Raw genomic sequence first — 17,526 nt, 5'->3', positions numbered from 1 at the left:
CAAATCTACTTGACTGTGAAAGCCCGGATACATTCAGTTTTTAAAGGAAGGGTAGCGAGACAGTCAAGACCATTCAATAGCCCAGCAGTATTCCTTCAGCCTTGCATGCTGTTTTCTCTAACCAGCTTCATCAAAGTAATTTTACACTTCATCTTGGAGAATGAGTAAGCATCCTCACACCACTTTAGACAGTATCATCAGTAGTTTTTGTAACTTGCATAGCTACCTATGTAAAGCAGCCACTCACCCCCAGGAGATTAGTGAGGATTATGCTAAACCTCCTTCCTGTGTATGGTCTCTGTTGTTACATTAAATACTTCTATAAAATCTCATGTAGGTATTGTTGCTGATGCTTCCTTTGCCTTTATTGTGGCAGCATAGGTGGGCTTTCAGTTTATAAATACTGCTGATATCATCCAACTGTACAGGATAAAAATGGACATGTTTTATACAGTAAATAAACTTATGACAATGTCCCCATAGGAACTATACTTATACTAATGTTCCATTTACTGCATTTATTTAAGATACCAAAATTAATTGCAACTACCACAGCCAATTTAAGTGCTTAGCATTCTGTTACACACCCTTGAAGTCTGAAATTCATTAACATCATACATATTTTAACGCACTCGTCTGCCCCTTTCTCTTTTCTTAACTGTGTGTAGGATCTAAGATATTTTCCTCAGGGCTTGGAGAGGTGTTGCTCCACACTGTGCTGTAGCACAGGGTCTTAGATATACCCCGTAGGAGTTTAATGAGTGTTTATCTTCTGACAGTGCCAGGAGGCTGTCTTGCAGTCAATCCTTCTGCTGGCTGTAGTTTCTCAATGCAGCGCTGATCATATCTGAGTGAAGGTGGATCTTACTCTCCTTCATAGCAATGTCAATGACCCAGTGTTGTAATAATGTCTCAGAGAAGCACATGCTTGCCCACCGCTGTATTGTATCAACAAGAATTCCTTTTTCAATGCCCTGAGTTTTTTCAAGGTTACAGTTTGTTCTGGGGAGATCCCCAGATACAACAAAGTCTCCTGCTTAGAAGGCAGTCAGGTTTTTGGTTGTAGTGAATTCTCATCTTTTCACATGCACTGTTCTTCCTCGTCCTCTCACCACCACTAGTGACAGTGGTGGTGGGGCTGTGAATGCAGAAATATGCAGACAACATTGTGTGCAGCAGCAGGATGTTGTTCAGGCTCTTGGTACTTCTATTTCTTCATCCAGGAAGGGGTGGCTGTATTTTTTCTTTGCCTTTTGCAAAGATAGGGTCTCACACTCTGCAGAGGTCATTGCAACTACCCAAGCTAACACATTCCTGGGTTAAGTTACCATCTCTCAGTTGGAAACAGTTCAATTCACAACAAGCAGTTTGAAAATAAAAGTAAAATGTGCTAAATTTACAATCAGCCGCGACAGTGTTTTAACTTCACGCTTGAAAAAGATGCACAAATACTTACAATCTTCTAGCTCAAAATTGTAACTTTTTAGTGCATTTTCTTAGAAGGCCCATTCCTACTATGCTCCAAGGCTGCTAGGGATGCTGCAGTTATTCACAGCTTCTTTTGCTGTTTGGACCACATTTCCCCACATGCCTCACATCTGCTTACCAGGTTCCTGGATATCCTTGATATAGTTTGGCCAGTCTGCTGCGCTCTCCAGATACAGAATTCTCTTCCAAAATGGCTCTGTGTTATTCTTAAGAGTTTCTATTTTCAGTCATCCAACTGCCCTTACATACACTATCTTCTGTGCCCAATTCGTCTTGATAGCTCCAATATTTTTGAGAAGCAAGCAAAATTCTTCCCTGATGTCTGGCTACCCTATCAGAAATGTAGATGCAAGCACTTGTAAATCTTTGTCTTGTGAAGTTTGTTTTCAGATATTTTCCAAATCCCTGCCTTGAAACCATCTGTATAAGAATAAAAAAAAAAAAAAAGAGGGGAAAACTATCAACTTTGCACATATATTGAGCAGAAGATTTTTTAAAATCCCTGGTTAAAATGGTATATGGCTGGATTTTCTATCTGTAAGAGTATTTCTTGTGCATTTTCACTCTTTTTGTGCTGCAGGACTTCTATGGCTAAAAATTCATTCTTGTTATACAAAAGTAGAATTGCTTTGCAGAGTCAGAAGTTTTGTTAAAAGTTGCCTATGACTTTCTACGCCTAAACTTGCACACACAACTTATGGCCAGACACTCTTCCAAAAGAGCTATGGAATATTTCCATCCTCAGTGCAATGGCCCAATTCTGTTCCAAGTGCATCATATTATTTACTTGCCTATTGATTTTAGTCATTGCATTTAAAGATGGGAGATATGTTCCCTGGTAGATGTGATGGCAGCATTATGCTGAAGTTTTCTTTATATAGCATCTTTCTTCTGTAGCTGCACCAAGGGTTTCCCATGCATTCAAGATTCTTGGAATAAATATCTATAGATATTTTTATAACATAATAAGAGAAATGTGAGAAAATAGTAATGAAAAGCATAAATAAAATTAATTAAAATATACGTAAGTAAGATGATAAGAATATAAAATGAGAATGTAATGGAAAGAGACAGCAGTCAGCCTTTTCCCCTCCTCTGCACGTCCTCCTCCTGGCTGCCACCGCTCCCTGGGAGTCAGAGCTCGTTAGCATTGTCTCCACACTGAGCCCAGCAGTGATCCTCAGCTCGCAGGGAGCCACGTCAGCCTCTGGCATGGCACGGAGCCTTGCTGTGCAAATGAGCCAGACTGGGGCTGGCAGAGGATGGTGTAAGGCAGAACTCGTTTGTTCAGGCACTTTTCTACCACTTGTCAGCCATGCCAGCTCAGGCACAAATTTCTTCATCTCCACTGGAGGCATGTCCGAGGCTCCTGGACATTATTTAATGCATGAGACTAAACATTGATCTTGTGGGGCTTTCTGTGGGGTCAGAGTCAGGGACACTGTGCATGCCTGCTTTTTCACACAATCCAGGAGGAAGACACTACTATGAAGATTTTAAACCAAAGCAGTATCAAAGACCAAAACAAAGACCACTGGACAGGACTCTGTCCTATGGCATAACTGGCATATGGGCGAATCAGCCTGGAAACTGCTTAACATAAGAGAAATTAGGTGACTGTAAAAACAGTGTGCATCATTTTATGCAAATAATAACTTCATGCTTAGAATGTGATGGTATTTCATTATGAAATGATAGAAACACTTAATTGATAGTTTTGTTCAAATGCTACCAAAGACTGGCCAAAGCTGGCTGGAAGGCAAGCACATGCTCTCAGAGTTGCTGTCCAAGTCTATCTGACTTCTCCTCCTGCTTTATTTGTAATACCAAAAGCACTGACTTTCCTGGGGCACAAGGAAGGTGCAGGTCTTTCAGCATTGCTTGCTGATGGGCATTGAGAACTTCCCTGGCTGGCATAATGACCTGGAAACACTATGGAGCTCCTGAAACTAAGAGAGTGATAGATCTGCATAGGAACCCCAGATTACACGGGGTTCTCAGTACAAATGACTTTCCCTCTCAGTTCCATTATTTCCTCCGTTGTCCATTATTAGGAAGAAACTTCAGCATCCTGTACAGAAGAAAGCTGCCTTGTATTTTAATCAGATGCCCATTTTTGATCTGAGGAATTGAAACCCCTGGGACACACTGAGCACACATGCACCCTCCAGTAAGTCTAACTGCAGTCTGAAGAGCAGGATAGTTCCTTTTTCCTTGTAAAAATCTCCCAGTGGAGCTGATGGGTAAGATTGATTGATATTAGGTTGAGTGGGCAGCCTGAGAACAGCTTGAGGCATGTGTAGGGTGGATCCCAGGGTTTAACTGTGTGCTGCAGGTCTTGACTAGAGAGGACAATGGACAAGTCTGATAAAGAGTAGTCAAGATACAGGTTTTAAGCACCTCAGTGATCAACAAATGGAAGTCTCATGGGAGCTGAGAGGGCCTTGGTGAGCAGAGGCCAAGAGCCACAGCTCTGAAGGGCCATTGGCAAGGTACACCTCGAGCACCCCTCTATCTCCAGTGGGTAGCTGGGGTGTGCCTTGTGCTGGGGCTCTGGCCCACCACTGCCACAGGCACAGAGCCCAGCCCACCATGACCTCTGCAGGTGCTTGCCTTCCCTCACTGCAGCTGCAAGGCTGGGAGAGCTCTGCTGACCGCCAGGCAGGCTGCAGCTAATGGCTCCAGCACAAAGGCTGGCAGTCATGTCTCCACACTGTCATTACCTGGGTGGGCAAGAGCAGGGGAAATTACTGAGAGAAAAGTTAAAATAATTTTCCCTGAGTCCTGATAAAATCAGATTCTCTATGTGTGTCAGCCTTTCTGTGACACTTACCTAGCCCTGAAGAAGGGTTGGTAGCACTGTACTCTTCACACCTCAGTCACAAGTCACATAAGAATCAGTAGTTAGGGTTGTTCTTTTTTGCACTGCTTTGAGGAACCTCACTTCTGTCATGAAACTGCTCTTACCTTAGCTTTAAATTTCTTCTCTGACATGCCTGAAGTCAAGGAAAAAAAATCCTAAAATCAAGTGTGATAAGAGCATGCTATAAACATTGTCCTCTGAAAAGTCAGACAAGCTTCCTCCTAAGATCAAGTAAGAATACTCTTCCAGCCCAGTTGCTCAGCAAGATGCAACCAAAATCTTACTTTTCAAAATAAATATGCTCCTTTGTTTCTTTCAGGGATAAAAAGCTTAAAAACCCTCTCCTGAGAAAATCTGGAGAGTTTGTCCTAATTAGAGGAGCAGATCTGTCCCCCACAACACTCACTCAACTACTTTCAGTCCAGCTGATGCCTTATCACTCAAAATATAAACATCTTTATTTAAAAGTCATCTGAGGATGGATTCATTATGAAAGGAGAAAACACATGAGAAGGAGGTTGTCTGCACATGTCAAAAAATTATCTAAAAGGAAGTGGGGAAGAAAAATTAAACATATTTTAGCAGGAGGTTATATTATAATTCTCACATAAATTGGCAAAAACCTATAAAGCAGCGTTTGAGCCTACATGACAAGCACATAAAGGGAAAATTTTCCTATATCCACATATTTGGTATGGTTTTGAAGTGCTGGTGCAATGTGTGTGCATAGGAGAGAACAAGGGCACGTGCAACGAAAGCAGGAGAGAGCTTCTGTGGCTATGCCAGCAGGGCATGACTACATAATTTGTTGTGTGGGAAGAAACTAGCAGAGAAGATCTTTGAGGTGTTGAAAGTATGATGAAATACCTGGGTTAAAAGATTAATACAAAGAGAGCACATGAAGAGCCAGAGTCATGAACACAGGAAGGCGAAGGATCCGCAGGAGTGGTCCAGGGAAACAGGGAGGGAGGGCTGCACATGAAAGGCAGAGGAGAGAGAAAAGCAGGGCACCAACTACTGCTCAGTGTAAGAGGAAGCACCTCAAAATAGAAGAAAATAGGAAACTTAAATGGGAAGAAATAACGTGAAGACATTGAAGAAATATAAGGGACATAAAGCAAATTAAAAACCAAAATTTTTGGTAAGTTGTGAGTTTTCTAGGGTGAGGACTTTTTGTTTGGGGGTTATTGTTGTTTTGGTATAAAATGCGCTCTAGAGACAGAAAAGTGTTTACAGTCAATATTGTCTGCTTGCTTCCTCTCTTATGATTTTGGTTTGGGGTTTTTTTGGTGTATTGTAGTTTTTTTGATTGGTTAAATGCTTGTTTGGTTGTTTGGTTTTTTGTTTTGGTTTTGGTGTTTGTTTGTTTGTTATGTTTTTTGTGGTTTTAGAGGGGTTTTTTTGGGGTTTTTTTTTGGTTTGGGCTTTTTTTGTTTGGGGGGTGGATTTATTTGGTTGGTTGGTTGGTTGGTTGGTTGGTTGGTTGGTTGGTTGGTGGGGTTATTTTTGTTTGGGCAAAATTTTTTTCATTTCCTTGACAAGCAGCTCCATAAGCAGCTCCTTCTAGCTGTACCTGTGCATCCCTGTTAGCGTTCAAACTGTCCCATTTACTATCCAAAAAAGTTTCACGGATTTTGCCACATTAAGGGAAATTCTCACTGATTCCTTGAGCTGTTAATTCTCTTCACATCATTTGCAGGGAAAGATAAGAATAAGGTGTGAATATCTTCTGTCCTAGTCTTGACTGAACTATATCCATACTGTTCTGTCAGGAGTTCCATGTACAGGGGGGATGTAAGCATAAAGGTACAGTGAAGGGGAGCATGAGCTAGAAAAGGGATGTGCAGATGAATGAAATGAAGCAAGGGGAGTCAGGAGAGAGTCTATGAGCAAAAGTAAAGCAGAATATAGAATAAAAACTTGATAGGGAGAGCTAATGCAACATGCAAACTGCAAATAGAGCAAAAATAGAATTGAAAAGAAGAAAATTAGTAAGGAAATGAAAATGTAACAAAATTTAGGCAAGAAATCTAGAGAAATAGGAAGAAACTAAAGGAAACTCTAGGACAAACTATAGAAAAGTAGAAAGAAAATAAGTAGAAGAAAAGCAGAAAAATAAGCCAGTGAGTAATTTTTTAAAAGAGTAAATATTGACTGAGGTCAGCGTCCTTTATTTATAGGTGTTGTTAGGGAAGAGACGTGCTATACATTTATGAAACACCTGGCAGGTTGGAAACTAATGTTGGAAACAGGCACTTCTGGCTGGAAGACATATTTTTGTTTTCTTTAGGCCTTTCATGACACAGTTAGATTTCTGTAGCTAATCAGGCTGCTGCATTACTGATAGAGTATATTGACATTGAAAAAGAGTGGACATGAGGCACAACAGGTTCAGTGGTGTGTATATAAACATTTCTAACGACACCCTCATGGGAAAAAGTTCCAACTCTTTCCATGCAGAAAACAAGTCATGACCTTTGAGAAGGTAAGCAATAGAGATAGGTCTAAGCTGCCAGATTTTTATTCCTGGCCAACAGGATGGAAAGGGATGCTATGGAATTAGAAATTTGGCTTCGTTTCTAGAACTCCACTTCTATGTGTACACAGTTCTATTTATTTTACCACAATGGTTCAGGTATTTGGACTTTTCTTGGATCAGTGTCTAACCAGACCCATGTCCAGTTATTCTATACACCTTTCCCCCCAGTTTTGAAACATTATCTGCATTGATATGTATAGATTCATTGATTTTGTTAATTTATGTAAGTGCTCACCTTTGTTACTAAGCCCTTCTCAATGCTTTAATTCACAGAACAGATTGTTCTTTTGGTGTGAAACCATACTTTTTGTTGGTTAAACACTAGCAGCTGGAGGGACTTTAGGTGTGTTTTCATAGGGACCATGAAACTGCCCTTTTGTTTTACACTTTCTTGAACTTATATTGTGCCCTTATTCCTTGTACTTACTATTCATAGTATTTAATGTACATAGCTAAAATGTGTAGAAGAGAGAGTCAGGGAACAGTTTAACCTCTGACAAAGGCAGCATTTTTAAATTCAACCCTAAGCATTTAGTTTAGGAAAATCTGTTTCCACTTTCCCGATGAACCCTTTCAAAAAATTCTGTTTTACTACATACAGCAAAGCTGTGATATCAGCCCTGCCACAAAAGGCCAAATCCTGCAGATCCCTATTTGCATGAGAAGTCCTTCAAACTGGGAGTCCTTTTCAAGTGAAAGAAATACACATGTGATTTTAGGATTTGCAGAATTTGGCCTCCAGCTAATTGCTTGGCAAAATTGTGCCCCAACAAAATTTGTGGTCTCAAGTAAAACTTCCTAAGTGGTTTTTGATTCCTTTGCAATAGTATTAAGCTCCTTTAGGAAAAAAGAACTGCCAGGTGATGAACTTTCTTGGGAAAATTTCTACTCTGTCTCAATCCAGAATGTTTGCTAAAATGATATCAAAACAATGCCCTAATAGTTGAGTCATGGATTTTAAAAACCTAATTTTTTACAACAGTACAACCTAGAGATTAATGAATTAATCTCATTTCCTCTATGCATTAGAATAAATGTAAAAGACCAATTTGTCTTGGAAAAACTGATTTCAAATTGAAGGATAATCTAGTAATTTTAAATAGGCCAAATTCTGTAGCTTACTGGAGGAAAATTCCCAATGTTTTTGTTTGACATCAAAGGAGAATTACCTGACTCAGGGCTGTAGCTCTGAGTGTAGCCACTCATCTAAAAGATGATTTTACTAGAGCTGGCATTTTAATTTGCTTCCAGAAGTATTTTCAGAAGTGAAGCATGGTTTCCCTTTCCTCTGTTGGAAGCAGAGAGGGATTCCTCTTTTCCAGCTTGTTTGTTAGGAAGTGCTGCACCACACCACTGTCTCTTTTTGCCTGTTACAAGAATGTCTCCTGCTGCTTCAGCAGATATTTGAGGGCAATCCGTGTGTCAGTCTCTCCAGGGATCCTCCTGCAGCCAGTAATGTCTCTTCAGATGGCTCCATTGCACTCCAAGACAACATGGTATCCAGAAACCCACCAGAAAGGAGAAGATAAAATCCACAGAGCAGGCATTCCTCAAGAAAGGTTCGCACCAGAAAAAAGAAATAAAACAGAGCTACTGTAGGTCAACAGCAGAACTACAAGTGTTCACAACTCCACGGCATCTCTATCCAATTATCCCAAAGGATTTGGCAAATGCCCAAAAGGAATGATATGGTTGTCTACTTTTGTAGGAAGAAACAAACTGGATAAAGTTAATTTCTTTCAATGACAGACATCTGTGATTTTTTACTGGGTTTTCAAATGCAATGTGTTCCAAAAGGCTGGGGGTAGCAATATAGTACTGAAGACCTGTGTCTTATGAATGTTAAATATTATTTTATTTTGAATGTATTTTCATTAAATCAGGCTTCTGATATTGCATGAGATATATTAATAGAAAACTCTTAAACGTCTTAATACAAAACTCTTTGTGGTACAAGAATCCTCTAAAATAACCTGAAAATAGCCCCTCCATGTTTTGTAATGCCAAAATTTTGCAGGCTGCTATCTCTAGTGTTCTCCCTCTCTTTCACTGTTCCCCCCATTGAATCTATCCCAGATGCAACACTAAATACCACTTTATTCAAGACTTCTTCCACCTCTGAAGAGGAAAGGAAACCTTTATCTGGAAATACACATTTTTGGTTGTTTGGTTCTTAATGTGTATCAAGCTGTTTCACATTAGTCTCAGAGGCCGAGGTGCTATACAGAACAGAAGGCAGGCGAGACAGTTCATGATAAATGAAAATTATCTCATGAACATCAGCACCTCATTTGTGTACATGTGTGTTTTCCCCGTTGCCGAGTTAATTATTCTTGGTAATAATATTGAGTCAGACACATGACTATATCATTGCAGACAAACCCATGTTATTAATGCATTTTCACTAAAGTAATCCTTGCCACAGGCAAGATTTTAACCTTCTAAGGGGTTATAAGCTGCTCATGCACGTAGTTGCTCTACCCAAGGAACAGACTGGGAACAAACTTAAACTTGTAGTCCTCGTTTATGCCTTGTTCTCCCTCATCTCTGGGGAGGAATAAGAGACAAAGCCATAAGCATTTTAATATCTCTGAAGATTCTTTGATACAGATGAATTTCTGTGTAAAGATCATATAAGAAAAGAATCCTGGGTGTAAGAACACTTCTTTCTTAAAGTGACTGCAATTTCTTTATTAGGTACAGGAAGGAAGAAAAACACCAGCTCTTGTTCATGAAGGAGATAATCCCAGCTGTCTCGCAGCCGCTCAGGAGAGCTGAGTCCTGTTTGCTCCAGTGACTAATTCCAGCTGAACAGAACACATCTTGTTTCTCCTGGCATTTTGGTTTGAAGGACCTTACCACCCAAAACCCGGTATCTCTGTTTTTTCCTTTCCCTGCCTGGTGGCTGGTGGTGCAGCTGCCCCAGTGCTGAGCACCGGCAGCTTAAAGCAGAGTGACGGGCAGCAGCATTAAAGAACACGCTATTGCTCAAGGGAGCAGCTCCCTGCTGGAACACCCTGAATTAGGGCTGCTTACTTTTCTCACCAAAAGCCTGTTTTTACTATGGTTAGCTCTGTAGAGCTAACTCTGGGAGGACTTCTGTTCTTTTTTGTACATCATCAACCAAATTGTCAGTTAATTTCCTATTGTGGAATCTTTATTACCATCAGTGACCTATGAGGCAGAATCAATATTTTTTACTTTCAAATCTCATGTGGAAGCTGCAGGTTGCCAGCTGGAAAAAAAAAAAATTCTGACCTGTAAATTTAGCAAATATGATAGGAAAGTAATTGAAAATGAAAAATAAGAATCTTCATTTTATCCCTGTTAAAGACTAACTGAATTATAAACACATTTTTTAAAAGTGTCTTTTTCAGATTTGTGTGTGTGTGTGATGTTTCCTTTTTTTTCCCTTTTGTGTCTTTTTTGTCTTAAAGATGTTCTTTAAGGCTCTGTTAAGTCCCTAGATTTCCAATCATGTTGAAGCATATAGTTTTGTTAACCCTAAAACTGGCATCCTAGAGGTGTCAAAAATGAGATTGGCTTAAAAATCTTAAATTCCAGAAAAAATAAGATGCAATTTTTAAACTTCTAATCTTTTATCAAATTTATATTTTCAAATGTTACAAATGTGAGGGGTAGAAATGCACACAAAGAAAAAGCAGCTTAAAACGGTCATGGGTTCATTCATGTCCAAGAATGGCAGTTATAAAGGAAGAAGCAAATATTGAAACTCAAGATAAAATCTTGAGACTTTTCAAAACTGAGCACCACCATCCCCCCAGTCCAAAGCAGTTCTTGTTCTGGAATTTGGATTGTAAATCTCCACTAAGAAGGTAGAGCAAAAATACAGCACAGCACTGTCATTTCTGTAAAGAAAAATTAACTTTAAAAAAACCCTGAAAACAAATCCACTTAAAGCTCAGCAGCTGGTATGAAAAAATGGAAGCACTGAAGACTTGCAAGTGCAGATTAAGGTATACTTCTCCAAGCCAATTTTGTCTCCATGTCTCTTTGCTCAGTGCATGTCCTTTTTGAGGTGAAGACAGTTAAATCCAACAATCTCCTTATGTTTTGTCGAGGTCAACAGTAGTTTTAAATGTGAAAGGACTGAAGCACTTAGTCCCTGTCTAGGAAGCCATTACAGCAAGACCTGTTGACCCTAGAGCTCCTTACACTACACTGCTATTTTAGGAAGTCCACAGAACAGTGTAAATTATTCTGAGATTAATAAAATCATAAAGAAGAAAAGCATGTAAATAGAAAGCATCAGTCTTAGTGGAGAGTGGACTAAATCAAAATTATGCAGGAAAATAATTAAATGATGTTGGAAAAAAAAATTAAGGGAGATATTTGCACAGTTTGTAACCTATGGAAAATAACTCCATCTCAGGCAAGGATCCTCTGGCAGAAAATATAGTCTAAATAGAATTGGGCAGGAGGGGTAAACAGGGTTGAATTCAATTTGTATTAGAAGGCTCATAGTAGCTCTAATTGTACAGAAATGACAGCCACTCAGCATAGTAAACAGCCTACAGGTTGAGATCCTAGTGCAACTTCAAAAACAAGAAAAGTTGAGATAATCTGAATGACCTCTCTATCCCTGCAAAAAGAAGCACTGAAAATAAACAGTTGTACTGAGGAGTAAGTGCTCACTCAAAGAATGCATGAAAAGTGCATAGATCTACAGGGTATAAGGTTTTCCTAAGTAATGGTTCTCTAAGGTGTAAAATACTTTTTCAATAATTACTTACTTTGAATTACTTTTGTTGTTCAAAAATGAGCTACTTTTGCTGATACAGAAGCTCATTTTATCAAAGCTTTGACTGAAATCCAAATAAATTGTTCTGTGTGAGCTTTTGTATTTTTATCAGCTTTGCAAAACTCTGAAAAGATAACGTCAAGATAGAAGACTAATCAAACAGAGGGAGCATTTTACCATCCCTAGACGCAGTGAACTAACACAAAGTTAGTAAAACTAACACGTGTGGAAAGCAGTTTGCATGAAATTATTGTCATCAACTTTGCTCAAAACACAGAATAAAACTTTTCTGAGAGTTCAAATGCCTGTTACATTTCTGAGAATGATTTTATTCCTTTGCTTTTATTTTATTCCACTTACTTTTGGCTGGAATGTACAGAATGGCTAACTTGTGTGCTGAGTGCAATCTTAAGCCAAACCAGCAATAACCCTTTTTGACAGCTGCTCTGTTGAGTTTTCCCTCTCAGATCTTCATACTATTAAGAGCCCAAGAAGCTGAAAAACTTAGTTTGTTGGGTGTTCTTTTAGGTTGAACTCCTGAAAATTATTTCAGGGAAAACAAAATTAACATACTGTGCTAATGTAATTTCAGAATATACAGCTTTTCTGAAAAAGGTGAACAGAAAAAAAGCGAAAAAGCGTCAGAACTAGCCCACATTTGAACACCTTTGAATTTGTGATGCCTATATTGCATACTCTACCTTTAACTTGATGAGAAATTATCTGTTTCCTGAGATAGTGGCCATTTTGTTTGCAGTTGCTGTTAGGTGAGAAAGGTGCATTCTGTTTCTTCCAAGAACAGACTTACTTTTAGTTCTTGGGCTTTTTCTTGAAATTAAAATAAAAACAACTTAAAGACCAAGAGAAAAGTGGAAAGCTTTTGTGTACATACATGGTACAAAAAACCCAAACCCAAACTAACATATATATAAATAAACATAATCTATAACCATAGATGGTGTTATAATTTGGTACTTACCTGCCTTTTCATATACAGTTTGTTGGAGAAAAAATAAAAAGTCTCACTAAGAGATGTTGCAGAGCTGCAGCACAGTGTCCACAACACCCTTCTCCAGAAGCACTTGAATACACAGCAATTCCAGGCTTGATCCCTCATTATCACATCAGGTGTTAGCATTAGTTTGCACATCATCAACATACAAAATTTTAGTTTTAATCAAACATCTAGCTATTGATTGTTATAAAAAAATGACTCAAATTTTGAGTAAAAAAATCCAGAATTCAATTGTCACTGCAAAACTACATTTTCTGTGGCAGCTGCCAATCTCCATAAGGGCAATAAGGAGACCTCCAAAAGTCAGTGGAAGAGCCCCTTTCTCAGTGTCCCTATCATGCAAGCCCATTTTTGTCCTTTGGAATAATGCATTGTATGGTATTTTCTACCTTGTTTGGTATTTAGAGTTGGAATTTATTGCCAGGCTTCCTGGCAGCAAGCTGTGCAGGTTGCAGGCGGAGGCTGATGGAGGTGAGTGAATTAATGTGGTGGCTGTTTGGAATGTCGTCCAGCTGCCAGGGAGAATTATGTTTGTTTGCCTTTGGCACAAGTGTGAAAGGAACAGCCGTAGATTTCAGAAGTGTGAGTCTACATTTTTATATCTCACACTAATGAATACATTTTTTTGTATCCTATACATTTGGGGAAATAGAATTTATTTGTAGATTTTATTTACCACTTGTGTGGTAGAGAAGGAATGTTTCCTCAGAGACCAGAGACTGAACTTGTACTTTAGAAAAGAAAAGGAAAAAAGAAAAAAAAAAAAAAAGAAAGAAAAAGAAAGAAAAGACCTGACTAAGCCAAAACAATGTCACTAAAAGTTATCCTTTTTTCACTATTTTTGCAACTATATCTAAAGTCAGATCATAGATTGGGCAATTTCAGCAAGATTTGAAAATTTCTTCGTGTAATATTATTTTAGTGGTGGAGAAATGTCACTGAAAGACTTAACATTGTATTTGTTTTCTACTGGAAAATTATTTCTTCCAGTCAAACCTTTCCTTTACCTATAACCTGTCAGTTATCCCTACCCCAACCTCCTGTGCTATCAACAGAGGGATGATAATGCTATTTGTAATGTGCTCTGATGTGAAAAGTGCTATGGAAGATTGAATTGTTGTTGCTGATAGGACCAGAAATTTCCCCAACTAGATCTGTCAATAGCTGACACTAAAACAACAAGGTACAAAGTGCATTTGAAGACTGTCAGACACCATTGCCTTTTTGTTTTCTCTAGCAAACTATTCCTTAGATAACTGACTTGACCTAGCATTGCTTAAAAAGATCAAGCGCTCAAAAGATCAAGTGTCTCAGAAAGAAAGAAAAGGCTGGAAAGAATAATATTAGTTACTGCATACTATGTAAAGCCTATTGATCTCTTGTCCCATTATAGTAAGTAAATAAAACTGTCACTTATACCTCTTCTGTTGGTCTTAATAATAGAGAAAGGGAAACAGCTTTCTAGATTTGATACAGTAATAAGCCAAAAATAATAATATGCAAAATTATATATTTTAAATAATTTCCAAAAAGTCACGCTGTAGGACGGATTTTAAAAAGACAATAATGAATACCTATATCTAGTATCTTATTTTCTATGTACAGCCATGTAACTCACATATATGATCAGGAAAATTGTAATTTCAAATAAGATTTGCAATTTAATTTTTAATTTAATTATTCTAAATTTATTGTCTATATGTTAATTGATTGTTGTGAAGACTTTATTATGCTATAAAACACTTCAATTATTATTTAAGGAGAAGCAAATACATTTAAGAGAAAATAAATTGTTGAGTCAATATTCCTCAAATCCTTGTTTCATTCTAACCATTTAAAGAAAAATATTTGCAATCTTAATCAGAGCCCTTCAAGGAAGCAAAGATGTTTTAAATGGCATATCCAGCAGAAGAAAGAAAAATAGAGGTAAGCTTGCAAACAAGACTATTTTCTGGTAGGATGAAGATGTGAGATGTCACTTTGGAGATGGGATTACAAACAAAGAGGTAGAGACAAGAACAAGGAAGAAGGAAAAGGGGGGGACAACAAGAATAAAAAGAACAATAGAAAATAGGGAGTGGAAGGTACAGAATGTGACAGAGAAGACTGAAAATAAGTCAGTGAGGGCAGAGAAAGAGCTTGAGAAGCCAACAAGTGGTGGAGAGAGAGAATTACAAAAAAGTGAGTGTAGGGTGAAAAACCTGTAAAGAGAGGAAAAGAATCTCACATGAGGGCTAAACTTAAGGAAGAATGGCAAGTTCCTCCTGGATGAATCAGTGCTTCCCAATTACCCATAGCAACCCCTCTGAGTCACCCGATGTTCGTGGCTGCGCAGCCTTGGTGCCAGGACAACCATTAAGAGTTGTGGTCCAGTGTCAGAGGCAGCAGAAAAGATGGCAGTAAAAGTCCTGTGGCAGGGAAACCTTACTGCTCCCCAAGCCAAGCACTGCTGCCAACAGACCCAGCTGCAGCTGGCTACGGCTGGAGTCACTCGGCGCTCGCTCTGCACGCAGGGCGAGCGACCCAAGAGCCGCGGGGGTGCCGCAGGCAGCCAGACCTCCACAGCTTCCCCTCTGCTCTGCTCAGTGCCTGGGAACTGAGGGTAGGACCAGATCTGAAGGACAGAGCAGCAGGAGAAATAGGGAAAAGGAAAACCAAAAGAGGGCAAAAAGAGGAAGAGAGTAAAAGAAGAAAGCAATCAGTGGTCATGGCCTCTTTGCAGCAAGAAATGACTTGTACTACATACATAAGTGATCTCTATGTGAACTGTAAGTGGGAGAGGCACAGCAAGGAGCCTGCTGTTGATCTCACGAGCTGACTATGAAAGCTCAAGAGTGACACATTTCTGTCTCAAATCCAGCCGCTCTTAAACATGGAAATACTTCTGCTATGGCAGTTCAATGGCATATATACACATCAGTTTCCATCTGATCAGCCTTGACTTTCTTCTGAAGGCAAGCCCGGATTTATCTTTTTTATTTATTTTGCCAACATGGCCGTATTTGTCAGCATAGTAATCGGCTGGGCCGGTAGAGCTCTGGGGAGAGGCTTCCAGCCGACATGTGCACCCTCTTCTGGTTGGCATTTGCCTCTACACACTGAGGTCAAAGCAAAGACAAATTTGGGTCCTCTCGCTCCTTAAAAAGAAAGAGCCTTAAAACACTCTGCTTATTCTCTTTTGATATGACTGTGAGATCTCTGCTGCTCACTGTCCTATTGCACCAAAAGGACATGAACTTTGATGCACTTATGCCTTTCAGACAAATGATTTTACCATCCATCACGTCCATTCATGGATTTGTTTGTTAAAATAGTATTTCTACTGTTTCACTGATATAGGCATGAATTAGTGCCACTGTTTTCTTCCCCACAATGACAGGTCACTCATGCTCCCTCACACAGCCATTCCCAGCTGAGCTCTTGAACACAAGGCAACCAGTTTCTTTTGGGGGGGATCTGATACATGATTAGGGGGCACTATTGCAGGAAGTCTTGCTGCTCCACTTCATTTGAATACACAGATAGTTGGAAAACACAATGCTAAAATATATCCTTGGTGAAAGAGCACAATCTGAGAATTTCTGTGAAAAGCATTCACTCCTTACTTTGACTGTGGCCTGTTGTGGCATAACCACGTGAGCAAGGACCTGCAGCTGGTAATGGAGGGGCTCAGCTCAGAGGGCCAAAACCTGCTGCCTGCAGGAATGGGGTTCTCAGCAGGCTCAGCACTGGGTATTGAACTGAACTCCACAGCAATCCACTCTGGAATTCTAATCTTGTCTTTAACACTGACTCCTGGTCAAAATCAGTTACGATCTTTCTGATTTGCTTCCACATCTACAGAGAGGGAATAACCCTTGCTTATAATATTTACCAGGCACACTGAAGCAGATCTTCAGCATTTACACCTCATATCATCTGTTCAACTGCCTCTGCTTGACTGGGGACTAGGTCATGCCTCTTTGGTGCTACCACATAAATGTTAAAACTTAACCATCATCTGCTCTTCAAAAAGGGCAGCTCCAATTCCCTGCCTTTTTTTTTTTTTTTTTTTTGAAAGTAACTCTTTGAAATATTGTTTTAATAAAAAACAACAGAATAAATATCTGCTTGGCCAGTTCTTATGTCAAGATCTGGGACAGATTGCTGGATAGTATTTAACATTCAGAGTGGAAGCATTACTTTGGCCCTTGGGCAAAATGTACCAGAAACTTGTCTAGGGTCATGCCAACAACACATGATGAAGAAAGCAAACTTTTTTATTTTAAAATTTTAAATATAATTTTAAATAAATTTTTAAATTTTTTATTTAAATTTTAAATAAAAGCTTTGAGCTTTTTCAAAGAGAGACTAAATTTGGACAATTGTCTTGGAAATAAACTCAGAGAAAATTTAGATTTTTTTCCTGTTTATCAATTTTGTAAGTATTCAAATTTATTATCAATTTTGTAAGTATTCAAATTTAAAATAATCTGTCAACTTCTATTTCTTCTCCTAGAATTTTGTCTTTACTGGTTTTTAACTGTTTCCTACTGTTTTCACAGTTTAGTGCTTGCAAACAGTAATGCAAGCACTGTAAGAGCTGAACAAAATAGGCACCCACTAATATTTCCAGATCTTTTTCAACCCACAGGCAAAGCTATATTTCATTAGTCCAGAAGAATTTCACTCAAACTTTTGGGGATTTCTTTGGGGTTTTTATTGTATGAAATCAATATTCAAATATATATTCAGTTAAGTTATCATCTAATGCTTGCTAGAGCTTACATAAAATCTGGAAAAGTTAATATTTATAGTATAATCCAAATGGAAACGTAATTTGTGTGAGATTTGCTTTACTATCATTAGATACCACATTA

Source organism: Fringilla coelebs, assembly GCF_963513975.1.
Source record: "Fringilla coelebs genome assembly, chromosome: 1".
NCBI classification, from domain to species: domain Eukaryota; kingdom Metazoa; phylum Chordata; class Aves; order Passeriformes; family Fringillidae; genus Fringilla; species Fringilla coelebs.
This window is presented reverse-complemented; position numbering follows the sequence as displayed.